The 14,199-nt window shown below is 41.6% G+C and overlaps 1 pseudogene; it reads right to left on the bottom strand.

Moving 5' to 3' along the window:
* Positions 1 to 11,580: 11,580 nt before the first annotated feature.
* On the bottom strand, positions 11,581 to 12,644 carry LOC125147607 (ADP-ribose pyrophosphatase, mitochondrial-like; annotated as a pseudogene).
* Positions 12,645 to 14,199: the final 1,555 nt, after the last annotated feature.

Below are 14,199 nucleotides of genomic sequence, written 5' to 3' on the forward strand. Positions count from 1 at the left end.
ACACACCTAATATCAAAGTTAATGATAAAATGTAGAATTTTCCTTTTAAAGTGAGAAGATTAGGATGTTTACTATCACTGCTTCTATTCAATAACATTCTGGAAGTCCTAATCAGTGTAATAAAGTAAGAAAATAAGATATGAAAGAATTAGGAAGAAAGAAAACAAATTGTCATTCACAGACAACACGATTGTGTAATAGAGAAAATTCAAGCGCATGTAAAAAATATTACAAGTTTAAGACATTTAAGCATAGTGGCAGAATACAAAACCAATACCCAGAAATCAATAGGACTTTCCTACAGAACAGTGGTAACCAACTGGAAAATTAAATTTGAAAAAATAATAATCGCCACGGTCAAAGCCCAGTCTAACCCTGTCTGCTTAATCATCCTAGCTGTATTACCATGAGATATGGACGGACTAGTTGCAGATTTCTAAGTTGCATGAGGGCAGGGACAGTATGTGTTTTGCTCAACACCGTAACTGTAATACCTAGCACATAGTGGGTCCACAATAAACATTTTTGCCTAACAAACCTGATAGAGTAACCAGCTATCCTGGTTTGTCCGAGGCTGAGAGTCTTCCGAGGACATGGAAGTTTCAGTGCTAAAATCAGGACAGTCCTGAGCAAGCTGAGACAGCTGGTCACCCTACCTGTCAATAAAGTCAAAGGAAAGAGAGAATTTGAGGGTCTTTGTGTACTGAAAATTTCAATTCGGTCTACCTCTGTTGCAGGGAAAGAAACCCTTTCTTCCCTACTGTGTGTCTTCCCTGTGACTCTCCTTTACTACTCACACAAAACAACTCATTTGTGGTCACCAAATATGTGGGTTTTCCCCACTCCAAGCAAGTCTCTCCAACACCAGCCCGGTCTCCTACAATTTAACTCAATTCTGACACTATCTTATCAGCAAACAGCTCAGATCCCACAGCTTAAGGGCTCAGTCCCACAAGACTGTCCCACCTACCTCTCACATCCACTCCTATCCCCCACTCCGGACTCCAGTCACAAGCCCAGGTTATCACCTTGTTTCTGACCAACTGCCTATAGATTGGAGGTTCCAAAAAACCCCTCTTTGGGTTCAATTAATTTGCCAGAGTGGCTCAGAGAACTGAGGGAAACACTTATGTTTATTGGTTTATGAAAGGATATGATAAAGGATACAGATGAACAGCCAGTTGATGAGATACATAAAGAGAAGTCTGGGAGCCAACTGAGCACAGGAGCTTCTGTCCCTGTGGAGTTAAGGTATGTCACCCTCTTGATGTGTACATGTTCACCCACCTGGAAGCTCCCCAGACCCCATACTATTGGGAACTTATGGAGGCTTCCTCACATAGATGTGATCAATTATTAACTCCACTCCCAGCCCTTCTTTCCTTTCTGAACGATGAGGGGGTGGAGCTGAAAATCCCTAGCTTCTAATTATGGTTTTGTCTTTCCGGTGACCAGACGCCATCCAGGACCCATCCAGGACCCCACCCAAGGTCACTTCATTAGAACAAAAGATACTCATAGTATTCTTTTCACTGAGGAAATTATAAGGGTTTTAGGAGCTCTGTGCCAGAAACTGGGCAGAGATCAATATATATCTTCTATTATTGCACAACCAAGGAATAAGCTATTGGTTTCAGGGTTAAAAAAGAAAAGTGACAGAGTTTTCGTTGAGTTTGTTGTGGTAGGTTATCAAGCAAATCAGGCTAGGTAATGAAACAGTGCCTCTCCCTGCTAAAAATTATACAGTGATATTTTAGAATCTAAGACACAGTTAAAACCACCAAGAGTTTGTAGAACTCATAAGATTCTCCTTACACCATGCCAACACAATCTAACAGCATCCCAAAGTGAGAAGCCATAAAAGAATTTTCTTCATTAAATTGCAAGTAACTGCAATGTCTTTTCTCCCAAAAGAAATCTGAAAAATTCAAAAGGCCCTGTTGCTCTGGAAATGAAATAATAATGAAATAATACTCATCTGATAAAACAACTACTTCTGGTGAGAAATAGAAGTAATAAATTCACATTACATTGAATACTTGACAATTTTTCTAAAATACCCTGAACAACCACACAGATTTTCTATTTCAAATTAACACCCATTATACTCAAGGTGCAGGGGAGGGATACAGTGGTATCGATGATTCAATATGTAAATAATATTTACCAAAGTGTCACGTCATGGTCTGTGATTTGCCTATCCACAAATAAATGCAAATTTCTTCAGCGTCCCTGGGTAACTTCCCATGTCCAGTTGAAATCTTAGACTCCTGTGTGACTTCCGCCTCATTCTTTCTCTATGTCAGCCACTCCTCAATGATTCTGCCTTTATGATGCTTTTCTAATTCTTTTCTTCTGCCCAAGTCGAACCCAGGTCTAACATAAGGGGAATAGAAATAGAAAATAGATCAATTTATGGTACTTTCAGATTGATCAGCCAAGCAACGATGGAAAAGAGAGAACAACATATACAGAGTCCCTAAAGTGTGCCAATAAATATGTTGCCTCATTTAATCCTTAAAATAACTCTGACAAGTATGTATTGCTATCCCTGTTTGCTTATGAGCAAACTGAGGCTCAGAAAGTTTGAATGTACTGAACAAGGTCACTCAGCTACCGAGCTGCAGGATTCAGATTTAATTAATCTGGGTGAACACACCCAGGTGGCTTGGGTAGTCAACGATAAATGAATCATCCAGACCCACATAATTAGAAAGTGAATTTTCTTGGCTTTAACTAATAAGAAATGTGAGAAAACTAACTTGTATGAATGTGTAATTATATTTTTAGAGTTTATTATTAACATGATTTTATAACTCCAAATTTGATTAAGCTGAACTAATAAACCACATATATAATAAATTTTTCCTGACCCCCTCCCCAAAAAAAAACTCACCACTGTGTAGATAAACACATTCTCTTATTTTAGCTTCAATATATATTAGTAGTTTGGATTTTATATTATTTCAAAAGCACATCTAATTTAAGATATCTCATTTTGGATCAAATTATTTGATATGTGATGCAATACATCACCCATAAAGCCATAATTGTTAAATAATGTTTAGCAATTCAAAAACTTTTTAGCTTCCAATTCTTAGCTTTATTAAAACTTATTTTATTCTGTTCAAGTGACATTATATTCTATGTTAGATTTAATAATACTAGCCTTATTTATTTTTAGATTATAGGATCTGAACTATGTCATTAAACAAATTAGCAATGCTGTTATATATAAAGAGAAATATAGTAGAACAGAGGAGAAACAAGCAGAGGTCAGTTTATGGAGGGTCTTATAGGTCAGATAAAGGGGTTTGAACTTCACTCACATTCATGAAGAAGCTAATGGAAGATTTTAAGCAGGAGAATGACATGATCTGATTTCTGTTCTAAGAAAAGCATTCTGGCTGTTGTATGAAGAGTGGATCATAAGGAAGGGCAAGAGTGGGATCTGGAAGATGAGTCGAAAGGTGTGGTCAAACCATGTTTAGGGGAAAGACATTGGTAACTGAATGGTGGGGAAATAGTGGAAATAGACAGAAGGGTCGTGTTTGATATCTTACTGATGGATTGGGTGGGGAGTGGGCTGGTTAGAGATTGCCAAGAGCCAAGGATACCTCTCGGGTTTAAAGGCTTTGCATTGGATGGCAGCATTTTCCAAAATGGAGGATAGGAGAGAAGCAGGGTGCTTCCCTTGTTGGAAGGTTTAGATGTGTGCTTGTTTGGGGATGGTGTGGCTCCTAGAATTTCACCCTACTCTACTGCTCACATACATTTTGTAGTTTTCCAATTGCGGCAGATAGACTCCACAGTGGTCCTCTTGATCCCACCTTCCTGGTGCTCATGCTTTGTGTGACCCCTTCCCCTTGATAGGACCTGTGTCTTGCTTGTCAACAACGGAATACAGCTTCTCACCAATGGAATACGGCAAATGTGATGGTACATGTGTATGGTATTATGTAACACTGTCACCCATTTTGTGAGGAAACTCTCTCTCCTGTTGGCTTTGGAGAAGCAAGAAGCAAGCTATCATGGTGTAGTCTGGCTGAGAAGAGAGCCAACTGGCAAATAACTGAGGGCAGCCTCTGGTTAACATCCAGAAAAATGCTGAGTCCCTCAGTGCGACAATCTGGAACAGATCGAATACTGCCAACAACTACACGAACTTGGAAGCAGATCCTTCCCCAGTCAGACCTCAGATAGGACCGCAGCCCAGCCGACACCTTGATGGTGACCTTTTGAAACCCTAAGACAGCTGAGCTGTCCCTAGATTCCTGATCCACAGAAACTGTGGCATAATAAATGTGTGTTGTCTTAAGCTATGTGTTTGAGGTAATATTGCTAAGTAGAAATAAGTAACTAATAAATCAATTTTATTAAACTATTTTTTAAAAGAAATGATCATTGTAACAGGATTCAGGTTTCTCCCATAGAAACATCCTTATTGCTGTTTTGGAAAAGTTGCTTTTTATAAATGTATAATATTTATAAATGTGTAAGTCCATACACATTTGATACATATGTATAGAAGTATTGCACATATCTGTCAATTTAACACTTCTAGAATTATAAGCTACAAGGAATTCGGAGAAGTGAAGCAACTTTACCCAAGTTCCTACAGCCAGTTAGTGACAAATCTGGGAGCAAAACTTACCACATTGAACTGTGATTTTAACATTCACAGCACATGTAACCACAAGGAAAGCCTTGACAATCTTCCATTTTTAAAGCACATCCTACCAAAATCTTTCAAGAACGGCCCGAAAGACAAAAATTCTCTCACCTAGAAAGTGTACTGCCATATGTAAACTTAGCATTCTAAAGCCCATCAGAGCTGAATAAAATGGCTTTTACTTGTATCTGACTCCCTACTTCACGCTAAATTAGTTCATGATAAATGTTTTTTGGCTTTTATATTTCGTTCGAGATCTTATTAAATACAGACGAGCCACAGTAGATGCCGAGAAAGGGGGAGAACACAGCCTCCGCTCTCGCAAAGCTGCTGGTTTGAAGTGGTGTCTATGGCATACACAGATAGATCTATCTTGGCTTAGGAAAAGACTGTCTTAAAATGTTTCATTTGATCCTGATAAGAAAGCATTAATGACGATGCAGGCACAGTCCCGGGCACAGAGTAAAGTACACGTTGTTATTAGACAGAAAGGAAACGGGAGGGACACGGGGACGGTGTGTTCCAAACTTTCAGCCAATGATGACACAAACCTCCTCGCCCTATTCCTTTGTCATTCCCATGATTTTACTTTCGATAGTTTGCCATCTTATTTGATAACGACCCTGATAGAAAGAAATGTTCAGCAGCATGCTGAGAGCAACCGGAATGATTCATCAACGTGAACAATTACCCAACGATCCTCAGGTGTGCAAAGTGACTGAAAGTTGCGCCAGTACAAACAAATACTTCGGGCTTCTGCCAGAGGCTTGAGAAACGGCCATGGGCAAACTGCAGGGTTGAACTGGCAAAACCTGGAGTCTCTTCAGTTCTCTTTGGCAGATATTTATTGAGCACCTACTGTCAATCAGACACTGTGCTAGACGCTGGGAATGGAAAAATGAATAGAGTACAATCTTTGGCCCCAACAAAAATAAATTGTAAAAGTGCTCTGCAGTGGAACGGTATTCACAAGGCCACACAGAGGAATAAAGGTGTAACTTAGCATGGGGGTCAGAGAAAGCATCTTGGAGAAGGTACAGGGTTTCTTTAAAGGGTGATGAAAATGTTCGAAAAGCGATTATGATGATGGTTGCACAACCTTGTGAATATCGTAAGAACCATTGAATTGTATACTCTAAATGGGTGAGCTATATGGTATGTGAATTGTATCTCAATAAAACTGAGAGAGGAAAAAAGCCACAATAGATGTGGGATCACTGAGCGCTCAGATGGTCTCAATTTTTCACGTGACTCTGTATCCATGTCCTTGGACATGTGACTTGCCACTTCCTCTCACTAAAGAGGTCGAATTATTTCCCTACACATCAAATCTGGGTTGACCTTGTGACTTGGTTTTTCTATTAGGATGTAGGGAAATGGCTCAGGGCCAGTTCCGAGCCTGGGACTCAAGAATCCTTCCGTGTTTCCATTAGATCTTGGCTCCCCTGCCATTGTCATAAGAACATATCTGGATGAGCCTGATAGAGGATGGGAGACATGAGGTGCAGAGAAGATTCTCTTTCATCATCCTATCTGAGGTTATCCTAGATTAGCCAAAAGCCACCCAATTCCCAGATGCGAGCCCCAGGCGTGACCAGAAAACACCACCCTGTCAAACTCAGCCCTAATTGTTAACCTTCAAACGTATAAACTAGATGGCTTTTGTCTTAGGCTCCAGTGTTTTGGGATAGTTTGCAGGATTTTTTTTTTTTTTTTTTTTTGGTAGAAATAGGTAACTGACAAAGTGGTATAATACAGCATTCAAGTGTCATTTTATGAACTTCAAGAAGGAGGAGAGAGAGTATAGTGAATGAAATCCAGAGCTTCCTGGATACCTTCTCTTACAGAGAAAGAGCTGGAGGGTTAGAATACGTATATTCAATTATATGTGTATGTATGTGCACGTGTATGTGCATAAAAATATAAAAATGCTGTTTAAAAGTAGTACAAGGTGGTTGGAAATTCGATGGTGACACTTCAATATATAGCATATACTGCGGGGCCTGGCTGGTTTGGTTGGTAGAGCATGCAACTCTTGATCTCAGGATCATGAGTTTAAGCTCCACATTGGACATGAAAAATTGTAAATAAAATGATAAATTAAAAACATTATAAATAAAATATAGCACATACTATTTAATATATACTAGTGATTACATTGAAAAATACATCTTCATTTTTTCAAACAACATCACATCTGTAGTATTCATGCCAAAAATGTACAACCTCAACTTGTTTATAAGAAAATTTTAGGGGCGCCTGGGTGGCTCAGTCAGTTGAGCATCCAGCTTCGGCTCAGGTCATGATCTTGCGGTTCATGGGTTCGAGCCCCGTGTCGGGCTCTGTGCTGATAGCTCAGAGCCTGGAGCCTGCTTCGGATTCTGTGTCTCCCTCTCTGTGCCCCTTCCCCGCTCACACTCTTCCCCTCTCTCTCTCTCTCTCTCTCTTTCTCTCTCTCTCAAAAATAAATAAACATTTAAAAAATTTAAAAGAAAATTTTAGAATACAGGCACCATTTTAGAATACAGAATTTAGGGGCGCCAGTGTGGCTCAGTTGGTTGAGTGTCCAACCTCACCTTGGGTCATGATCTCATGGTCTGTGGGTTCGAGCCCCGTGTCCGCTCTGTGCTGACAGCTTGGAGCCTGGAGCCTGCTTCAGATTCTGTGTCTCCCTCTCTCTCTGCCCCTCCCTAGCTCACACTCTGTCTCTCTCTCTCTCTCTCTCTCTCAAAAACAAATAAAAGCATTTTTAAAAAATTAAGAAAATGTTAGAATAATCCAAAATTGTGGGACATTCTAGCAAAACAATTGGTCAGCGCCTTGAAAACTGTCAAGGTCATGAAAGACAAAACAAGGAACTTTCCTAGGTCTGGAGGAAATAAAGGAGACATGGCAATCAAACGAAATGTGGAATCCTTGGATTCTAGAACAGAAAAAGGACATTAGTGGGATGATTAGCAAATTTTAAATGAGATCTGTAGGTGAATTAATAGTAAAAAATATTAAATCAATGTTAATTTTTAAGTTTCAATAACTGTATTATGTAAGTTCTCAACATTTGTAGAACCTGGGCGAAGGATTATACAAGAACTCTGTACTGTTTTTGCAACTTTTTTGTAAGTCTAAAATTATTTCAAGACAAAGTGTTTTTTAAATAAGAAAGTTAGACCAAGGGTAATGTGATCAAATTTATATTTATTTATATTTATATCTATATTTGCATTTGTATTTTAAAGACAAGAGTATATGGAAAACTGTTAGCAGCAGCAAATAATTTGTGGACATGCCTGCCACACACTATTCTAGATACTGGTGATATAGCAGTTAATAGGAGAGAAAAAAACCCTGGACTCACTCGTAAGTGGACAGAAATATACAAGATAATTTCAGCTGGTGCTAAATACCACGTAGAAAATAAAACAAGGTGAGGGAGTAAAAATGGATTGGGTAGGCTACTTTAGATTAGGTGGCCCCGAAAACTCTCTTTGAGGACGTATCTATCCTTTGAGACCTGACTGACCTAAGAGGCCCACTTGGTGCAGATATGGAAGGGACATTTCTAGGCATGGAAAAGCAAAGCAAAGGCCTTGAGGAAGAAGCACATATGAAGTAGGAAGAGAAAGGCTAGATTGGCCCAGGGTGGAACATGACCAGGTCAGACTAGAATGCAGGGATTATTCAGAACAGGTCGGCCTGGGTAAAGAGTTTGTGTTTTAGTTTATGTGAAAAAAGAAACCATCAGATGGTTTTGAGAGAGATGGGACATCATATGACTGACATTCATTAAGATGTCATTTAATTTGGGGGGGGGGCAGTGGAAATTGACCCGCAAGAGGACAAGAGTGGAAGGAGAGGGGCCTGCGAGGAGGCACTTGCAGTAGTCTAGGGGACGAGGGATGGTGGCTTTATTGGGGGGGGGGGTCAGTGAAGGCAGAAAGCAGTAAATGATTTGGGATATCATTTGTTGGAGATGGAGCTAAATTTTGCAGATGGATTGGATGTGAGAAGTGAGGAAAAGCAAGGAATCTAGGATAGTTCCTTGTTTTCTTGTGCAACTTTGCATGGATTTTGGTGCCAATTACCAGGGAAGAATGATGGAGGAATAGTTTTCTTGGGGGAAAAAAAAATCAAGAATTCTGGTCTAGATATATTAAATTTGAGACATTAGATCCTCTTTATTTCAGTTTTTTTTTTTGCAATGATTAGTGTGTGTGTGTGTGTGTGTGTGTGTGTGTGTAAGTATAAATGTATTTTCTTTTAGGAACTTACATTTTGAAAAAAAAAATAAGTTGAGGAACATTCAAAATATGTTTGACCAACCAGGTACCTCAATTATTCAAATAGACAGGGAGCATGCCTCACCTGGAAAAAGTTGCTGGAATATAGGACAAATGGTCCCATCAACAAGCAGTTATAGAATTCACAAAGAAAAGCAATGTATTAAATTTGTTCCTGAACATGAACTGATGCTGGGCATCCAGGGGTGAACCTTTTTTTTTTTTAATTTTTTTTTAACGTTTTTATTTATTTTTGAGACAGAGAGAGACAGAGCATGAACGGGGGAGGGGCAGAGAGAGAGGGAGACAGAATCGGAAGCAGGCTCCGGGCTCTGAGCCATCAGCCCAGAGCCCGATGCGGGGCTCGAACTCACGGACCGTGAGATCGTGACCTGAGCTGAAGTCGGCCGCTTAACCGACTGAGCCACCCAGGTGCCCCAAACCTTTTTATAATCATCATCACCCATGTAAATACAACATCTTTTAAGAGAAAAACAGTAGAGACCATGCCCATGTCCTTCAGGTTTAGAAAAGGGAACTCTGACCAAATGTGCATCTAGGAAGAGATATAATGGTCATTTCTTTTCTTTTTTAGAGGAGCAGTGCACAGGGAACCTGGGGACTCTTGAGAGTGTAACTACAGGAAGGACTATGGTATTGCGGCCAAGGAGGTAAGCCGTGGATCCCACAGTCTGTGCTCTATTCCCACCACCACTTACTTGTGGTTGTACAACTTGGTTCAAGTTCTATAACCTCTCTGTGCCTCAGTTATGTTATCTGTAAAGCTGGGATAACAATATGTGGTAGACCCTGTAATGCCTGCCCCCTTCCCTTTCCCAGATTCTCCTTCTTAACTACTAGGAGTGTTACCAAAGGATGGATTTCAGCTGTCAGCCCTCTTTGGCAATTGCCTTGGCTGAAGAAATTGTCTCTCCTAAGGTCACACCTCCTTCTAGGGGCAACCCGTGTCCAGTGGCTGGTCAACAGGGGTATGAAGGCGTGAACTCCCAATTCAGGGCAGCTAGAAGGGCCTTTCAGCTCCAGAGCTCCCGGTGGAGTTGGCTGATGCCTTCACCAGGCTTCAACTTTAGTGTCTCACTCTATCCAATCCTGCTTCCTTCTCCTCCCTCCCCCAGGAGTTGGTCCCAACACCTGTCCCTAAGAAACATCTTGTAATGCTAATGATCTCCCTTCCACTCAGAGACTGCTCCCCAGGGAGCCCAACCTGTGACATAAGAGAACCCTGGTGTTCTCTTAAGCACTTCCAAGAGTGTGGGTACATAGTAAGTGGATAGAAGTGTTAGCTACTGTTGTCGAAGAGTTTCCTTATGTAGTTATCAGTACCTGCAATAGTCTTTTCCACCCTAGCCACGAAAAGCTCATTGCAGTGGTTTGAGTTAATTTTCCGTGCATTGTGTTATATACGACTAACGCTAAGTGGCTTGTTTTAGGTGACAAGAAAGGAAAGAAATGTATTTCTGACCTATTTTTTGCTACTGGAATCCCTTCATTCTTATTTTAAATGTTTGTTTATTATTTTTTGAGGGGGGAAGGGGCAGAGAGAGAGAGAGAGAGAGAGAATCCCAGGCCGGCTCCACACTGTCAGTGCAGAGCTCGACACAGGGCTCGAACTCACAAACTGTGAAATCATGACCTGAGCCAAAAATCAAGAGTCAGATGCTCAACCGACTGAGCCACCCAGGCAACCCTGGAATCCCCTCATTCTTGATTGTCAGGGGAGTATCTCTGTGTTTGCAAACTGACTATTAAAAACCTTCTCTCTCTCTCTCTCTCTCTGTGTATATATATATATATATATGTATATTTATGTGTATATACATATATGTACATATACATATACATATATATTTTCAACTAAGAAAAGTTAAGCATGATTTGTATTTTTATTAGGCTGGGATTACATACATCTCCTGACAAAGACTTCTTCGCAACAGGAATTCACATTTACAGGGTCTTCTAAGATGAGAGGAAACAAATATCCTGAGCTTCATCCATTCTGTTCAGAAATAGTTCTGATAACCAGAGGGCTAGATAGTAAGCTCATTTTGTCACTGCATTTTATTTTTCTGGTTTGTAAGTACTTGATCCTTTTGAATAAAATAAAGAAGGAACCTTTCCCGCAAAATGAAAGATCCTAAACACACGGATAACCAGAGAGCTTTCGTTCTTGAAAACAATGAATACGAGACCACATAAAGCTCAATTTGAAAAACAAACGTTATGCAAAATACCAGGTTATGCATTAGATCAGACCACAATCTAACACATCAGGAGAAAAAAAGGAGTGACAAATGCAAGCTAGCTGAAAAGCAGAGGTTATGGTTGGTGAGAAGTTACCTTTGTACCATCTACAATTCTCCCAAGAGCACTGGTTGAATCATGTGGTTAAGAGTCATGTATACAACACATACAACAGGTGACTATATTCCTCTTCTTCTGACTGGAAAACCCAAAAGTCTGTGGTCCTGATCTCCTGTGTTTGATACTATTCCCTGACACAAAGCCCTCATACTGTGAACAGTTTTGTAAGTCATCACCAGAAGAAGATCCCTCCCTGTCCTGTTCAGTGGGAGTTCTCATCCCCCAGGTCCATTTGAAGGCCCCCGGCTTTCATGAGACTCCAAGTCGGTATTCACGGCACCTGGGACACGTGCCCTCACTCCAGTGGGCACCTCGTTTCTCAGCCACAAATTGAATGAACTGGGAATGTCTGGCACAAAGCCTGAGTTGATCAGTGACGTCCACCCACTTCACTTTCTTGGCATCATCACCGGCTTCCAGAGGAAGCTCGTCCATCACCTCACCCGTTTCATCATGGTAGTTCACAGCTTCCGTCTGCATCCACGCATTATCTGTGTTTCAAGGATCATCCACGTAGCCTTTATAGACTACAAAGTGTTCCTGGCTGAATAGTTTGTGAAGTTGTTTCTTCAACTCCTGTGTTTCTGCTCTGGATTTCTGTAAGGAGTTCATGGCTTCCTCACCAAATTCTCTCTTCAGCGTGGTACTAATTTTCTCTCCCGGCTCCACCATTCCCCCTGAGATGGCCCATTCTCCACAGTCCTTCCTTTTGATGGCTACAAATTGCAGGATGCTTCTCTCAGAAACAGGATGGGTAACTTTATTTCCCGTGCTATCCTTTTTCCACCTGGTTGAGATGGGGTCTGCCGCACGATTTGGAACCCACGGCCTTAAAAGCCCTCTGCCAACCAAGCCCTGTCTGACCTGCAGGATTTCTGGGTCTGCCATTTTCAAGCTCATACAAGCCATTCTGGCTCCTTCTTTCAACATGCCCATCCCTTTCGTTGAGTTTAGGAAAGAAGTTCCTTTCCCCCACTGCAGGGTCTGCCCACATGGGCTGGGCCAAGACAGAGCCAGCAGTGTCCTCGACAGGTTTGTACTCTGGCCATTCGACCAGCCAGGCACTTTCTCGTTGGGGACCTGGCTTTGCTCCACTTTAGAGCCAGGGTACAGAGATGTCCTGGCCTTCTTGTGGGGATGCTCAGCTGCGCCATTCAAATCTGACATGCTGAAGCCTGGAGGAAACCCAAGTGAGGAAAATGGGCTCCAACTGGGGAGACGTTGGGGCAGCTGCTGAGCCTGACGGCTGCAGAGGCCAAGGTCAAGGAAAGAGACACCGCCGCTAATGCCTTTGCCCAGCTGTGTCCGGCCATCCACCGTCCCACGGCCTGGGGGTGAGGGGTGTCCGAGGCACTCAGCGGGGTGCTGGGACCGCGCGTGGAGCCAACGGTGAAGCGGGGCCACGGTGGGTGCCCCACCACCCCCTCCAGGCCGCGCATGCCTTCTTATTTTACACCGAAAGATTTCAACATCTGGAAGGGCTTCCAAATGCAAAGTCTGGGGTTGAGAACAACCAGTGTCAGAACACCTGCGGCAAAATTAGCATACAAGAACCATAAAAGTGCTTTCTTGCTTGCCAGGGTATTAGCCATTTAGTTCCCTAGGTCTAGAACCACAGTCTGCTTGGGAGAGGGCAGAATGAATGCGTTACAGGTGGCAGGTAGGGGGGTGGGGTAGAGTGAATGGGAGCATAAAATGCCTTGTTTGGGATGATCAAAAGCCTGGTGAGTGTGACCTCCAAGGGGAAAAAGAGCTCGCTTGATACACAGAGCATGGTTCTTGTGGGAAATCCATGATGCGTAAGGTGTGGGAGATGGTTCAAATCTTAGGTCCACCGTTTACTAGCTGAGTGGCTTGGGCAAGTTGCTTAATTTTTCTCTTCAAAGGAAGTATTGGCTACAGCACGCCAGGTGCTGTGTCAAGCACAGAAGATTCTACTGTGGTCTGGACCGTGTGGCCACTGCTCTTAAAGGATTCTGGTTGGGAAGGCAGCGCATACATTAAAAAACAGAACGGACACTGGAAGGGCCGGGGCCTGGAATCCTTAAGAGTTGAACACAGTCAGGTTCAATCCCAGCTTCCCCTCCTTTGCTGGGACCCTCTTGGGCAAAATTACTTAAGCTCACCTCAGTTTTCTCATGTGTAAAATGGAAACCATAATATCTACCTCACAGGGTTGTGTTGACAATTAAATGGGATGTTATATGTAAAGCTGTTAGCACAATATCTGGCCCACTGCACACACTCAGAAATGCTATTTGTAATTACTACAATTATTATTACCTTTTTGACCCTTGAAAACTATAGAAAAGAATAAGACAGTTGAAAATAATTACAGGAATTGGGCAGCTCAGGTATGAGGTCAGAGTTAAATGAACTACGTTTTTTCTGTGTGGAGAAATTCAGGCTGAGAAATAATAGCACCTGGGTCCTAAAATGATAAATAATGAGAAGAAGAGGCACAGGGTAAGTCATTATATCCAAGACAACAAACCCCAGGGAAAGGTATCTTAACATTAGAAACAGATAGTTTTGGAACAAAGGGAGTACTGTAGACTCTAATTGACCCTCAAAGGATATTTAACATTTCCTAAAGTTTGTTCCATGTTACCCAAGTCCCATAAATGATCTGATGGTCAAATATGTTTGGGAAATTCTACACATTTCACCACCCTCCCTTAGAAATTCAGGATTCACATTACTGTTTTAAAGATCCTGTGAATTCTGGTAAAATTGAACCAACTGACCCTAAGCTATTTAATTCTGTTTCATTTCATATTTTTCAGATTGCCTGACCGGGGAATGCTTTTTGTATGCAATACTTGGCATTATTTTAGGAACACACCTCCTCAACTTTAGAAAAGTTTC

The sequence above is a fragment of the Prionailurus viverrinus genome, chromosome D2 (assembly GCF_022837055.1).
Source record: "Prionailurus viverrinus isolate Anna chromosome D2, UM_Priviv_1.0, whole genome shotgun sequence".
NCBI classification, from domain to species: Eukaryota; Metazoa; Chordata; class Mammalia; order Carnivora; family Felidae; genus Prionailurus; species Prionailurus viverrinus.